This window comes from Molothrus aeneus, chromosome 7 (genome assembly GCF_037042795.1).
Source record: "Molothrus aeneus isolate 106 chromosome 7, BPBGC_Maene_1.0, whole genome shotgun sequence".
Classification (NCBI taxonomy): Eukaryota; Metazoa; Chordata; class Aves; order Passeriformes; family Icteridae; genus Molothrus; species Molothrus aeneus.
The window spans coordinates 6,767,342-6,781,957 of NC_089652.1; the positions used below are offsets into that span (position 1 = coordinate 6,767,342).

General features: G+C 42.6%; 1 long non-coding RNA gene across 1 annotated transcript in view; it reads left to right on the plus strand.

The window, feature by feature from the left end:
* Positions 1–5,200: 5,200 nt before the first annotated feature.
* The window catches only part of LOC136558837 (uncharacterized), a 51,605-nt gene continuing 42,189 nt past the window's right edge, over positions 5,201–14,616 (plus strand). Inside the window, exon 1 of the long non-coding RNA XR_010783936.1 lies at positions 5,201–5,432. This is a non-coding gene — a long non-coding RNA (uncharacterized lncRNA). The remainder of the gene's footprint in view (positions 5,433–14,616) is intronic.

A 14,616-nucleotide genomic window follows, 5' to 3' on the forward strand; every position in this document is an offset into this window, starting at 1 on the left:
GTGTGCAGTTCCTAATGTAACACAAACATCTTTTTGATGCAGAAGCCATACAAAGAAATAACATGTAATTATAACCCATTGTGATTTATAGCCTCTGAGGAGGGGGAAAATGAGAGCCAGAAGCTTATTGGTAAGGGAGGTCAGGCAAGGAGGAAGCTGCAGGAAAAGCTATCAGCTATCCCTTATTGTCTTTTGAGGGGAGTCTCCAAGTATTTGTCATCTTCTGCCTCAGAAGGAAAGCAAAGGGATCTGTTTCTGCTTATGAGGTCTGGAATAGACACCTATTTGACATGTTGGGCCATTAAGGGGGTAAGTAGAGCATAAACATCTATGCAGGTAAATGGAAGACAGGCTCAGGAATTTCTAGTGAGACTTCGGTTGGTTGGTGTTGGCTTTTATTTGTGCCTTTGCATTTGAATGGGTTTTAACAGAACACTTTTAAATCTTCCTGTGTAAATGTACTGGAGAGCATGTACACAAGGGTAATGAAGTTCTGGGTGCTTTATAGTCCTTTTGGCAGGTGCAAAACTGTGTTCTGGACCTTTTCACCATCATGAATTTCTTGTTTCCTGATCTCATCCTGAGTTGCGATTTATCCTTGAGCAGGCTGTTCTGAGGCTCTGATGGAGTTTGCCATTGTTTGATACCCTGTGCTGTCCTGATGGCTTCATGTTTGAGCTCTGGCAGCCTCTGGCAGCCACGAGCAGAGATTCCCCTCTTTGTTACCATCTCCGTGTAGGTGCTGTGCTCTTGGCACGTGGGCACCAGCAGATGCCACCAAGTGTGAAGTGCCATTTGGCACCTGTGTACCGGTGCCCTTAAGAGGAGGGGCTTTGTGTAGAAGAGGCACAGCTCTCAAACTGCCCATCTAAACTCATTTTGCTTGGCACTGAGCAAACTGGCTCCATCCTGGGCGGGCAGGCGCCATGCCATGGCAGCAGATGGGGCTGAGGGAGGGGAGCACTCAGGAAACCTTGTCCAAGCACCATGTGCATGTGTCTGAGGGCAGGGTTTCCAGCCAGCAGCCTCAGAATGGCTCCCTGTCCTCAGCTCCCAGCTCCAGCTTGAATGGCTCAGTGATAGATTTTAAGATGCCAGTCCCAGTTTCAGAATGTGCTGTAGTTCTGTTGCTCTTGACAAAATGATTATTTTGGCCTGAATGGTGCACTTATGCAGCACAGCTTGAGAATTGTAACCAACAGACTCACAGGATAATGATCCTAATATTTGTGTGATACCATAACCAGTATGCTCTGTTTCATATTTTGTAGCATATTCTCCACAGTGGGTTACCTAAAGAAAGTTAGAAACTGCCTCACACAGGTGGTAAAAAAAACACAAACTAAATGCAAGGGTTGTTACGACCATTTCAAAATAGAAACAAATATATACACAAATATATTTGTTTGTGGCACTGATGGAAAAGGCAATGTTCAAAATTAAAACAATATCACAGTCTATAATTACCTGTTTGCTATTACACCAGTCACAACAGTGGTGTGTTTTTGAGACACAACAGAAGTAGAGCATTTTGTGGAGCTGGTTGCTGCACCCGTGATCCAGCAGGGCCCCTGAGTGCTCCCTTTTATCTAAACCTGATAAAAGCCCTGAACCCGCATTCTGAGTCACATCTTGTCTATTTAAAAGTGACGAGTACTGGAGGAATAAAAAGCCACTATTGATTCCACTGATGTGGGTATGTAAGCAATGAGGCACCCCTTCAACAATAAGACCAGTGAGTGCAAGACAAGAATTCTTCCAAACTTCATTGGGTAAATATTGCTTTACAAAAAGCACAATCATCCTAGAGATACTGCATGTTCTGGACAGCACAATCATCCCAGAGGTACTGCATATTGTAGATAAAGCCACTTTATCTTCTCGAACTGCTGTAAGAATAAGCCTAACATTAACACTGAGGCTGGAGTGACAGGAGCAGCAAACTAAAATCAAAGGAAAGCAAACAAGGTGTGGACTGACTCATGATATTCCTTGATCTGTCTGCAGTTGTCACACAGGGCAGTTGTTATTCTCATCAAAACAATTCAGTGGCATTAATATCACTGTGGTGGCATCGTTTGTTTTCCTGATGCTTTGTCGCTTCAAGGGAGGTCATTTTCCATACCTTCACTCAAGTACCAAAGTAAGTAGGATAACCATAATTTTTTTCCAAGTTTTATTCTATGAAGTTTTCTTGAAGGATAGAAGTACTTAGGGCCTGACTGGTACAGTTTTTTGATCTGTTTTGTTTGGTGTTTTGTTTCTTTTAATCAGCTCCCAGATGAGAATGTCATTTGGGATGATGCAAAGAGATTAAATACGAATTTTTTCCTCTCTCAGCAGGAGAGAGGAGACTTTACATCCATAAAGTTATATAACACAGAAGTAACTGCCCTGACAGTAATATAGTTACTGAAATTAGTAAAATAGGTATAAATATGAAGTTTTATATTATAATATATAATATTTTATCTATTTTATATATATATATATAATATATAGCTTAAGAGGAAGCTTTGTGATTTCTGTCATGTGCTGTTAACCTGTGCCTGGTGTCAGTCTCTGCTGAGAACTCTGGGGAGCAATTTGGGGTGTCCCACTGCTGGCAGTGGCATGGGCTCTGCCTGTGTCCCCAGCACTGTCCCTGCAGCCTCTGCCACTTCCATGTGCTAGAAGAGCATGGATGTGCATGTCCCCATAGGTAGTTTTCAGGAAAAAAACACCAAATGCAAGCAGTAATTGTATTTTGGGACCTGTGGCGCCCTGAGGAAACCTTGGATCTTGTTTGGTTGGTGTCACTTGGCTTAATTCAGCAGTTTCATTTTGCAGTGCAGGCAAGTCTCTGGGGTGGATTGCATTGCAGGTGCATAGGCCTTGGAATGAGGTTTTCAAAAATCCCCATATGATCGGTTCAGGCAGCAGAGATCAACATCCTAATACCCTCAGACACTTGGCTTAGTTTTTTTTCTCTTCAGGGCAAAAGGATTTAAAATATTATCCCAAAACTCTGGTTACCTGTCAGAAAATACTTTCCTTGGGAAATACAGAACAAAACCAAACTTGAACAAAGCTGCTGAATTTACTTTCAGCTTTGGGAGTCACTGCAATACCCCTTACACAGGTCCTGCATCTTGTGTAGCACAGAACCATGAATAACAAGAGCCAGGAACTGACTGGGGATCTGTTTTCCTCTAATACTGGCAAGAAAAGGGAAAGCTGAGACCAGTTAGGGCAAAGAATACAATCTCAGCTTAAAAACCACCTCTCCTGTTTTAATAATACTTTGATTTAAATGCATTGCAATGTAGCAGTATTTATTGTAGCAGGAGAGCACCAACACTCTTGCCTTAGCCTTAGCCTTGCTGACTGAATGGTAGTTAATGCCTATTCACAGAAATATATTGATAATATGTTTAGCTTGCATGGTGAGAGCCAGCATATTATTTTAGGATGGGGGGTTTTTTTGGCCTTCAGAGTGGTGCTGCATATTGAGGTTTTATTTCCCTCAGCTATTCCATTACCAGAATGAAATGCCACCAGTTAATAGGATGGCAGAGTAAATGTCACAAGCTGAAGGGACCACAGGAATGTGTATTTGCCACATGTAGAAGCCGTGCTTTATTACAAGGCAATGTGGAATTTATGAGCATTGCTATAATATTCTAGATATGCCTCTCTGGTAATATCTGATATATATCAGTGCTAAAAGTCAGGATACTGCAAAATCAGCTCCCTCTTGCTCTCTGTGCCTCTCTTAGATGCTCTGAAGCTGTATAGTCCCAGTAATGCCCTGTCAACAGAAGCAGGTAGAACCAGCCCCTGCATGTTATTTATTGGCCTGTGAATGCAGATTGCAAACACACTTTATTACCTGCTAATTTACCTCCTGCTGGCTGAAGGATGGCCAAAGTCTACTATTTGTTTTATAGGAATTCATTATGCCATTAACCTTTCACTCCTGTAGGCCACGAGCAAGAATCTCCTCAGTTAAATCACTCCTGTAATAATGCACTACAAATGAAAACAATGATTTATTGCACCCCACAAAGACTAATAAACATAAATTATATCCTAATGCTCTGCGTGCTGCAGATGATTGTGTGCACAGCTAGTGACTCTTTCCAAAGACTGTTCTGGTCTCCTCTGAAACAATTTCGTAAGAATCCTGCCCATTTTGGTGCTTGAGGGAACATTTTCACATCTCGCATTGTAATAACAGGGACATCATCAAAGATGATGGGGTTTCTGTATTTAGTTATTTTTTTTAAGGAGGAAGAAGAAAAATAAAGGGTAAGACAAGAGCAGTTTCCCCCTCTCCTCTCAGCTGTTGCTGCTCTCTGTGTGGATGGCAGTGAAGGCAGGACACGTAGTCCAAGGGTGATCCAAAAAGACATTTATATCCCTCCCTCTCCAAGTCAAAGCAAAACTTTCTGCACATTTTCTCGGGTTCCAATAAATGTTTTGTGACAGGGTGCCTCTGCAGTGAGTGCAGCATGACACTCTATCAGTTCTGTATTTTCTGCACCTTTCTGATAGCCTAAAAAAATCTGTCCTGCCCGTTTCAAGCATTGCCAATTAAAAAAAAAAAAATCCTCTGCAGTATGTGACATTCACCTTGATACCAGTGACATTCAGAGAGCCTGCTGATTTTTAAGCTAGTGATTAAGAACTGTCTGAAATAGTTTCACACATGGTTTGTAAATCCTCAGTCAGAGCTTTTCCATCAGTGCCGCTGTGAAATATTTCTCCTTGGCTTTGCAGGTGTATTAACAAATTCCTTTGCAGCAACTCTCTGTCTTGGAAATGAAATAATCTCTTTCCTCTTGTAAATATTTATTTTTTACAAATACAAGAGCTGCTAGCCAATGACTATAATGTAGCACAATTTTACACTAGATAGAGGTCAACCTAGAACATGACCAAAGTAAACTAAAAATCCAGAAGTTTTCTCCCCTCAGAAAATTGAGTAGTCCCCTGTGCTTAGAGCATGAAATACAAAAGTGTAAATGATCTGATCAGAGTGGCAACATCTATTTACATAATTTCAATTGATCACATAAAGCAGCAGTGGACAGAGTAGTCTCTGTCCTGTTTAAATAAATGCTGTGTGTCTGAAAGGGTTGCAGAGAATGAGAGCATTTATTCTGTTTGTTTCCACATAGAATTGGTACAGCTGATTTAAATCCTTATGGCAGTTTGTATCTACTGGGGGGATGAGGGGGAGAAGAACCAGAGTTGAGCTCCTCTGAATCTCAAGTCTAAGTTACTGCCATCATGCTCTTAGTGATGCTATGCTCCTTTGATATTTTTTAGCTATGGAGTTGGATTTCAAAACAGGAAGAAAGAGAACTGCAAGGAGTTGATGCAGTCACGACTGCCAGCACCAGCAATCCCAGTGTGCCCTGACCTGGAGGAAGGCTGCTCTCTGGAAGGTAGGCAGCATCTCATCATTTGGCTGAGTTGCCAGTTGCTAAATGAAAACTCTTTTCTTGGAGGCTTGTTTTGCAAGGTCTCCTCAGCTCCCACTCAAAACTGCTCACAGAAGCACACAGCTGAAGGCAGGGTGCAGTCCTGTTAATCTTGTGCATGGAGCATAGCGATGGCATTAAGCATTCCCATGGGCACTGGGCACTTCAATCTGTATGGCTCGTTCTAAACCCCAGCTAACAGTGGTTTCTAGTTTGGCTTAAATTTTTTAAGCCAAATTTGAAGGATTTGGCTTAAAAATCTTGGTTTGCAGCTCTAAATGAAAATAATTACCCACTTATATTCCTGCCACTAGGGCTGAGTGGTATGCTCAGAAGTAACAGCCAAGGGAGCCCAGAGGACAAGTCCCTTGGGCAGCTGCAGAGCAGGGCCCAGAGCCTTCCTTGGACTAAGTGCACTTCTGGACCATTTGGTAGGGAATAATCCAGTTTAATCATATGCTTGAGGGGGAGGAAATTGCTCCAATTAGAGTCTCTTTATTGTTAGTCTGATCAACTTATGTTCATCTTGTAGCTTGTTTATTTAAGTGGGACTCAGCCACTGTGATCTACGTACTAATAAAATTAGTGTTCACTTCTTTATCTGAAAAAAATAGAGATGGTCAGTGGCACAACTGCAGTAGTTCATATTAAATCCTGAGTCAGGGTCACAGCTGAATTGTTGAAAGACTTCTTTGTTCTTTTTGTTGCCTGAGTTTCAGAGAAAAATTTTTGCACTCACACTTTTTCTTCTTTCTTCTGTCCCACTCATCCAGCACTTCTTGATAACTTCTGTATTTATTGGCCTGTTCCAAGCAAAGTTGGCAGCTCTGCCTGAGCTGGGGACTCATAGCTGTGAAGTGCCAATGGTTTTCATTAAAATCACTGTTTTGGCACGTGCTGTAGCGTGCCTTTGGTGAAGGTGGAAACATTCCTTGTTCTGCCTGCCAGCAGTCTGAGTACCCACACGGCTCTGGGCACAGTGTGTTTGTCTGGCAATGAGGGAACAAGTAAAGGTGCACAGAAGAAGCTGAGGACCATTTGGGGGTCCTGCTAGCAAAAAGAGGCAAGTGGATGTTTGTTTGTCATGATAGAGGAGGAGTTGGGAAAAGTGGGGCCAGCAGGTGAGATTGGAGGCAAAGGAGCTCGATTTGCAGTAGTAACTGGGTTAACAGTTTACAGACAGCAGAGAAGATGGATGTCTCAGATGTGCAGGAAATCAGGCTTCATTAGCTCTGCTCCTTGCAGAAAAACATGTTATTAATTGCCTTTGGTCTCCAGGGGAACCACTAGCCCCATTTGAAACTATTCTGCTGCTTATTGTCTGAGCGCTGAGGCATGCTCTGAACAGAGGGATGTCTTTGATGCTGATAGATCAAACTCTGCACTGAAATCTGCTGAGATGAGGAAGCCTGAATCAGCAAAGCCAGCTTTTAAGGAAACAGAGATCCCTCTGTGGAATAAAGAAACAAGTGCTGCCAGAGACTGGAAATATGAAGAAGTCTGTGCTCTTTAAAGCTCAGCACTCTCTGGGGCCCAGCCAGCAGCCTGGAGGACAGAGGAGAAATTACTTGAGGATTTCCATCCAAGGAGGAAAAGAGCCCTAAGTGACTGTGTGTGGGAGTGCAAGGACAGCCTGATATGATGTGTGGTTAATGCCTGTTCCCATGCTTGCAGGCTTGGAATACACAAAGCAGCAGCATTAGCAAATGCTCTACAGTGATAGCAAAAATTGCCTGGGACTTTCTTTCTCTCTAGCTCCTAGTACATGTTGAACCTATGTATTTAGTTTGAGACTTTCCACCTGTCCTTTTGGGCAAGAATTCTGACACTAAGAGCTGTCTTCTGCACAGATGGAGTCCAACTCACGACTTTTTTGTTTGTTTAATCTCTTAAATATCTTACTGTGAAGGTCTGTGAGAGGGCAGAAAAAACACTGCATTTTTGTTGGAGAAGTAGTTCCCAGCTCTGATTTTGTTCTTCAGCTCACATCCTGCTTGTCTTTGCCTTTTTTCTTTCACTATAATAACTCAATACAGGTCTGGTTATTGCTTGCAAAGGTAACCAGTTTGGAGGTGTGCCTGCTGAAGGTGTGTGATCTAAATAATTAGAAGCTGCTAATTTACAGGGAAACATTTATGTACATGAACCCATCCTCTGTGGTTCTCCAGAGGGGTATGGTACATTTATCTCTGTGAGTTTATCTGGATCTTCTGGGGTGAAATCTTCAACTGGATGGGCTCTGGTTTAGTGCTGCAAGCTTGTGATGCAGTTTTCCAAATCCCAGGCAAGCTTCGCACAGCAACTGCAGAGTTCACTGCTCATGTGTGAGGAATTGTGAAGGAGTTTTGAATGCGTTAGAGATGGGACCTCTGAGGTTTTTACATGATGCAATTTATTTTTCCTATCTTCTGCGTAGGCAGGAAGGGTGGGTTTGGCTCACATCTTCACTACATGGTTCAGAAGGTCACAAGACCCCTAGTTACAAGACTTTTTAAGGATTTATTGACCACTAAAATACTATCAACAAGGATATTTATGCTTTTGACCCAATCCTTAAGTATTTCATCTTATGGACTCATGCTACAGTGTAAGCTTTCTTAGTCAATCATGTTATGACACACAAACCTACAGCACTGTGCTCTAAAACTCTAAACTTTTCTGTGTCTCTGCTTTAAACCATACATCCACATTCTTGCTTCTAGCACCTCAGTTTGGAAGCCTTTTCCAAGGTCTCAGGTAAAATCCTGTGTTTAATTCTAAGCTTTGGCTTCCAGGCCCAAAGTTCTGAGAGTTCCTTGCATTTCAGATTCCAGCACTCATTCTGCTCCTGAAGGAACACTTTGAGCAGAAGCAATAACACACAAGTGGAATTTGCTTTGAACCACTGCTCTCTTTTACAGAACTGATGTAACAGGAGAATGTTTTTGAAGGAATGGATAGGCATAAAGCACAGAGCAACGTGTGACTGATTGGTTTTCTTAATGGGTTGGGTTTTAACACCATACAGTTGATAATGGTGTTTAAATTTTAGTTGCAATGTCACAATTGTGAAACAGGAGAGGTCTCAATTCTCTGGCAGCATAATTACATGTTCTAGAAATGTCTGGACATTCACTCAGTGCCATGGTCTGGTTGACAAGGTGGTGATTAGTCAAAGGCTGGACTTGATGATGTGGGAGGTCATTTCCAATCTAAGTGATTCTGTGTCATAATAGCTTAGGGGCAAAAGAAATTTGGGAGGTTTAGTCAGTGGAATACTTATTTTGTGGAAACTTTGGAAAGGCATTAAAGCAGACAAGTACATTAACAAACTTAAAGTAAGCTTTTTATTACTTAATATTTTTTCACCAAAATTCAAAGCTTTGGCACTCTAAGTAAAGCAGAAAGTAGAAATCCCAGCAGAGCTGCATTAATTTTTCAAGCCCTAATGTGCCAGACAGGGAATAAGTTATTACATCTGTTGCCCTCTGGGAGGAAGAATGAAAAGCACAGAAATGATTCTTCGCTGTTAGGATGGAATAACTGGATAATAGCTGATATAAGCAGCAGCACTGCTGCAGAAAAGCTTTACAGCAGCTTGTGTGTCATCATTAGGAGTGAGCATTTCTCTGTATAACTAGTGCAGCAAGATTAGGAAACATGGCAGGGCTTGTTTGTTCTTCTCATGGGGCCCTTTACAATTATGGGGGAATTTCAAGCCAGTGCCTCGTGTGCAGCTGCTGATGATGTGTGTGAGACACTCCTTTCTTCACATTGAATTCTCAGCCTGTAGACATTGCTTTCAGGATCCACAGGCACAAATACAGCTGTCCAGGGCAAGTTTATGAGGGCAATATGGCCCTTCAAGCTGTGGTGCCTCCAGGAAGGTTCGGGATTTGTTTGCCACAAGCCTGGCTCTTGGGTGGGCTCCTGGAGATGATGAACTGAGTCCATAACAACATCCTTGTCCCTCTGACAGGCAGAAACATTTGCTGAGTTCTTTGGTGACTTGTTTTCCAAGGGAGAGCCCTGGAGGCCTGTTATTAATGGTTGTCTTCTCTGTAAATACACTCATAAAGCTTTCTAAGGATTGTGATAACGTGGCAAATAAACAATGATAACCCCAGAGGAAAATGTGGGAATTACTTGTGTGTCCATGAGCTCACCTGGGAATGAGTGTACCAAAGCACCATCCCAAGCTTCACTGGTGCCTCAAGCTAAAGCATCTCAGTCTTTTGTCATCCCCAAGAGGTATGAAAAGGCTTCAGTGACAGGGCATGGAGCCAAGGAAGAAAAACAATGTGGATTTTTAGAAGGCTCTTTATCTGCCTGTCTCCTTGGAACATCAGATACTACAGTGGCACGTGGATCTGGAAAGGCACGTGGACAAAAGGGATGAAAGCACTTTAGGCCTTCTCAGATCAATGTCCTTTGTTGGGAAGAATATTAGAATGCAATTGTGTAGATTTTTATCCTCACCTCTAATTGATCTTAGTACAGCCTTATGTAACATGCCTTGTTGTGGGTGCTGCTGGCTTGTGGGTCAAAGAAAGCTCATTTCTGATGGAACCAACTGCTCTGAGGGTTTCCATGCACGTTTCTCTCATTCACACTGAACTGATGCTGTTTCTCTGGCATGACCCTGCCTTGTTGGGGGCTCGTCTGAGGTACAGCAGGCTGTGACAATTTGCTGTGCTGCAGGATGTAATGCATAAACAATTTTAAGGCTAATGTGAGCTAATGGAGGAGTAACTGCAAACTAAACCTTATGAAAACATTCTGTGCCTGATTTATTGCAATCACCACCTAAGTGTATTGAGGCAGACTAAGGGTAGTCCTCCACTGTTCCCTGCAAGCATTCTTTAATTTTCTTAATGCTTTTTTTTTTTTTTTTTTGCATTGAGCAATGCCAGGGCAGGTATCAGTATGTGGATTTAGCTGAAATCAGCTTTTTTTAAAACGTGGCTCACCACTCTATTTGATTAAGGGTTATTGGAAAGCTTCCACCTGTTCTGTGTAGATTAGCTGTGCCTTAAGCCTTATGTAGCTGATTTTAAGAGGTTGTCACTAAATTGTGGCAGGTCATGTGCTCATATAACTTATATCAGCATTGTCCTTGAAAAGCCAGTGCAGCAATTCCACTGTGACATGGTTGGGAGTGAGGAATCCTCATGGTCACCCCTTACACAGCTTTGACAGTGGTGCACCAAAGGTGGAATCATCTGCCTGTAAACACAGAACAAGCATGAACATTTATTTTATTTGTTGTGTAAACAAACATAAAGAAAAAAAAAATTAATAACCCCGCCTCTGCTAGGTTGTAATTAGCCCTACATATGGAACTAAACACCAAACCCCCAAACTGTGCACAAATTAGTCTTTGATTCTTGAGATCTGCCTACCTCGAGAGGGGAACCGTAAAGGCAGCCAGCAGCTCAGGAAAGGCAAGATCTGCAAGTGTTAAGAGTAAAGCAATTATAATAAGGGGAAGCTTTTCCAGTGTGAAGGGTAATCTGTCTCAGAGGTAGATTAGCACTGACACATCCCCTTTAGACAAGCAGCTCAGAACTGACAGCCATTTGGAATTATGTCTGGAGATGCTGTCAACACCCACACGCACGAGAAAGGGAAACGTGGTCTCTTGGCTGCCTGCAGTTGCAGCCATCTGCTTGGATGGTGGATTCCTGCTCTGGGCTTGGCTGGAGTGGTTCACTAGGACTCCATGGGTGCCAAGCAGCAGGGGCTTGAAAAGAGCAGGCTGTGTGTCTCAACACACAGTGAGGCTTTTTGTTAGGAGCCCTGATTCTGCATGGCTGCAGCAGCATCACAGATCCTTGGTTTGCTGGCGTGTGGTGATGCTCACACGTCAAAGCAGAGGAGCAGAGACAAATTGAACAGATTTTGAGGGACTCTGTACCTGCCAAAATGCAGTGCAGTGGGGCACCTCAGGTTTAAAATAGTGTGGGGCAATCCAAGTGTCCTTAGGAGAGCCATCTCCTGAGATTTCTAGATGAATAGGAAAAATCACTGCCTTTTCACCAGCCACTGAATCAGCTGGAATTTATGGCATAAAATTGCTCAATCAATTCCAGAATGGGGGAAGTCAGTCAGAATACCTAATTACATGGTTATTGAATATGGACAGAGCACTCTTTTAAAAAAATAAAATAAAATGTAACTGTGCCACAGAAGTGGAGAGATCTGCATAGCTGGGAGGCAGTGCAGCTGTAAGAAATTTTATTCATATGCTGTGTGGCTCACTTTCAGTTTTGTTGGACACTTAACAACAAAATTATTCCACTTTAGGAAAAAAACAGCCAGTGATGATTATTTCACTGGGTCTTCAATATACTAATTCTGATTCTTATCTTGCTTGACTTATTTTTTTCATTTTTCCTAAAAAGTTTTTTCAGAAAAAAAAGGAAATGCAGTAGTTTTGTACCTAAATGAAGCAACAGTGCAGATATACCAGAATTGTCATTGCATCACTGCTGTTCTCATTTGTGTGGTTGGGGAATGATTGTGAATAGCATTACAGGGTTTTTAGGTTAATGTTTAACCCCATAGATGTCTGGAGACCCACCTTGCTGCCTCTGTAAGACAGATGCTTTTACAGGACCCCAGGAGGAGACACTGTAGGTGGTGTTGGACACAGATCTTCCCTTTGCCAAAAGACTGTGTTTTAAAGTGTCTTTTTTTTTCTTTTAACCTAGAGAAGATTGTACACACTGCTCCATCCGTCCTTTTTTTAAAGTATTACATTCAGTCTTTCTGTCAAAGATCTGTTGTTATCTGTCTTTTTTCCCTAAGAAGCCCAGTTTCTTCTGGCATGTAACTGTCTTTACTCCTGTATTTTTTTAAACATGTCTACCTTTCCATTCTTTATTTTTTCTTATAATTTCCTTCATTTCCTATATCCCTGATTTTTATCACAAGCATGCTGGTGACTGAATAATGCCACCACCAACTCCCAAACGAGTAGGAATAAAGCTGATTTTTTTTTTTTTATTTATGCTTTGATAAAATCGCTTTGGAGTTATAAAACACAGAGCAGTTTTCTAGCACCAACTCCCAAGTGATCTGCCTCTACCTGGACACGACTTTGAGCTGCAGAGCAGGCTCTGTGCAGCAAACCCAGCAATGCTGGGAGGCAGCAGGGTTTGCCTGTGTTTTGAGGACATGAACAAAACTCCACAACTTGGTGGAAGTTGTCAAGCTGGTATGTTTATTACAGTGCTGGGTGCTGGACGCATGTGGAGATTACTCTCCTTAAAAGACATGAGTACTTATGGGAACTTCAGGTCCCTTTTTATCCCCCTCTCAAGTACACATATAGGTTCATACATATTCATTTTTACGAATTTCGTGTGACATTTGCCGCTAGTTCTTCTTTATCAGAAAGAATTCCTAGGTCAGGTTGACCTGCTCCCACAGCAGTCTCTGTCTCTCTTTATCACTTTCTGTCTCTCCTCTCTTATCTCTGTCCTTCACTGGAGCAGTTTCTCTGAGCCTAGGCTTTTGCAGTCAGGTTACATAGCTATGTTTTCTAACTCAAAGATGTACATTCCACCTAAATCAAAATGGATTTCTACTCTGGAGAATTTCTACTCTGTCTCAGCTGGGTGGTGCTGCTGGGGAGGCTGGATCCCCAGGTATCCCGGGCTCAGCTGTGGCATACAGGGATGCACACGAAGAGCCTGTCCAGCTCTTCCATAGTGACAAAGTGCCATGTGCCTGCTGGTGGTGACAAGGCGGCTTTCAGCTCTTCCTGCACGCTGGGCTGGGGGAGTGCGCTCCATCCCTGCTCTCCCTGCCAGCAGGGGCTCAGGGGAGAAGGCTCTCTCTCCCCTCAGCTGGGATTTACCATGCTGAGGGACAGCCCATGTCCAGGTCAGTGGTGCCCAAGCCCTTGAATGGCTGCTCCACTGGGACAGTGGCCAGAGGGCCCTGGAAGCCCTGCAAAGTGTTTGATATAATGCATTCCAAAGAATTATTGCATCTACCATTTCAGCCTTTTCCAGCATTACCTGTCAAAGTTTTCTGAGGTTACTCATTGAAGCAAATACTCTCTACCTCTCCCATTTCCAAGAAGCCTTTACCCTTGGCTAGACAAAGGATGACATTGCCGTGTCACTAATCTTGCCGATTTTCACAGTGTTTGATAAATGCTTCTGAACAGATTTCATCACATCCAGCAGATTTAATGCTTCTTTAGATAAGGCAAGTGCCTAACAGTAACACTTTCCTCAGTCAATTCAGCTACAAGTAAATACTGCGTGTGATTATAGGATTAAATCTGAAGCAAAAGCCTGGTTTTGTAAGCAGTTAAAAATCTCTTGTTGAAGCTCTTCTTTCTCTCACTTGCTGTAGAAAAGGGACTCATTTTCCCTTGACAGGTTTTCAGTTATAAAAATTGATTGTATGCTTAAAAAACCAGGTTCTTGGGAGAGCTTTAATTTCCTCTTGAAAGGATCATTTTTTAAATGGGAGTGCACTTGATTTTGGAAAATTTCGATTTTATTTATTCCAAATCTCCCTGCAAATCTATTTTTCCTCTCAATCCATTTTTCCTTTTCATACTTGTGGAAGTTGCCATAGCTACCCGTAAATTGCTGATTTTTTTTCCCCCAATTAAATCTCAGTCGTTATGAAGAAAAATGTTGTTACTTTTAGCAATAAGAGGTTTCCTCTTCAGCCCCTCACCCCCTTGTTGATTGTGCCTATTAAAGCAGCAATATTTCTCTGACTCACCCTTACCTGATGATTCAGAACCTCAGACATGAGACTCCATACTCAGAAATTACCGCAGTGGGTGTTAATATCTTTGTGGGAAAGGGTAAAGCTTGGAATCTGTAGTGCCCAACTTGTTACATGAGGCTCTGAGAGAGCATTCCTATTTCCTAATGTGGGCCTCCATCATTTAACCCTGCACAGAGACCTCAAAGCTGCTCCCCAGCACTGGAAGGGTCTCAGCAGCTGCAGGTGTTCCCCAGTGATGCCTTGTGCAGGCTGACCTGGAACAGAGGCCAGACAGAGTTAAAGAATAAAGCAGGGATTTATTAAAAGGCCTCAATGGATGCACCTTGGGCAGCACAAGAGCCCAGCCAGGGCTGCACCCAAGATGGACCCAAAAAGGTCACAAAATGGACACCTGGTCACGGGCTCTCTC